The sequence below is a fragment of the Alligator sinensis genome, unplaced genomic scaffold (assembly GCF_000455745.1).
Source record: "Alligator sinensis unplaced genomic scaffold, ASM45574v1 scaffold420_1, whole genome shotgun sequence".
In the NCBI taxonomy this organism is placed as follows: Eukaryota; Metazoa; Chordata; order Crocodylia; family Alligatoridae; genus Alligator; species Alligator sinensis.
Genome location: NW_005842298.1, coordinates 566,173 through 567,627, shown reverse-complemented (window position 1 = coordinate 567,627; position 1,455 = coordinate 566,173).

Below are 1,455 nucleotides of genomic sequence, written 5' to 3'. Positions count from 1 at the left end.
CAGACCGTAAAGAAGTTCCTCCTTATGTCCAGCCTGAAACGGTCCTGGAGGAGTTTGTGACCGTTCAACCTTGTCATCCCTTGGGGCGCTCTGGTGAACAAACGTTCCACCAGATCCTGGTGAACACCCCTGATAAAATTATAGCTGGCCACCAGATTGCTCCTGAGCTGGTGCTTTTCCAGGCTGAAGAGTCCCATGGCTCTCAGCCTCTCATCATAAGGTTTTCCTTTCCTGACCTCTGATCATGAGCATGGCTCTCCTCTGCACTCTCTCAAGCTTCTCCACTTCTCAAGCTTTCCCTTTCCTATTCTTTTTTTCGCACTTGGCCAGTGTTGTTTTAGTGCTGCTATTGCATGGCATGAACTTCCCGCACCTCAGTGCCTATTATTCAGCCTTCTGGTAAACTGCATCTCCCCTGATTTTACCGGAAACTAAAAAAGATGTTACTGTGTTAACCTGGTCAGAGGTGCTCGGTTCTAGCAGAACAAACACTGCAGGCTGTTCTAAAGGCCATAAGCTTCTCTTTTCACCAGGTCGCCAGGCTATGGCCTCCAGGGTCCGACTAGGACTGCTGCTCATGCACAGCTCCTAACCTCAAGTTCCATTGGTAAGCAAATGGAGTGGAAGTGAAGGAGTGAATCAAACCAAATAAGAAGAGTGAAGCCAGGTGCTAGTGGTTGAAGTGCCCTTATTGAAATAGACCTTCATGGCTGAAAAGATATGGGGAATTGTGCAGGGATGAAAGCAGAGGAGGGAAAAAGAAAAGAGGTGAAAACTGGAAGAGTGAAGAGGAGGGATAAGTGAAGAGAAAAGAAAATGAGGAGTAGGAGGGGAAGAACAACAGAATAATTGGTCAGGAAGAGAGAGCTATAAAAAGACGGCACTAGCCAGAAATGAAATGGGAAATAAATATGGTGAGAGAAATTCCAAAGAGATTCAAATCTGCATAAATGGATTAAGGAATAAGATGCAGGATGCAGCAAAGACAGTAAAAGTGGGCATAACACAGGAAACACAGTTTACCCACCTTACCCTGCAGTGTACTGCCCTGTAGGGCTGTGCAAAGCATTGGTTGCTGGTTCGATTTGGAGGAGATTCAGTGGCCAAATCTCCAAATCGAACTGAGAGACCAATAAAAAGGTCCAAATAGATTCAAAGCCTCCGAATCAGTCTGGAGAAGATTTGGAGATTCAGGCAGTCCCTGCTTGCCACTGCAGGGAGCTAGACCCGGGCTCCATGCCAGTAAGTAGGGGGCTCGGGGGGAGGCTGGAGGAGAGGGGAGGGGACCATGGGGGGACCCCCACCAGGCCCCATCCCTTGCCTGCTCCTCCAGCCCCCATGAGTGCCCCCTGACTCCTGCCTGCTCTCCCAGCCCTGCCAATGGCTGCCCCATCTGGCTCCTCCTGGCACCTTATTAAAAAAAAAAAAAAACACACAAATCATCAGATAGTGCGG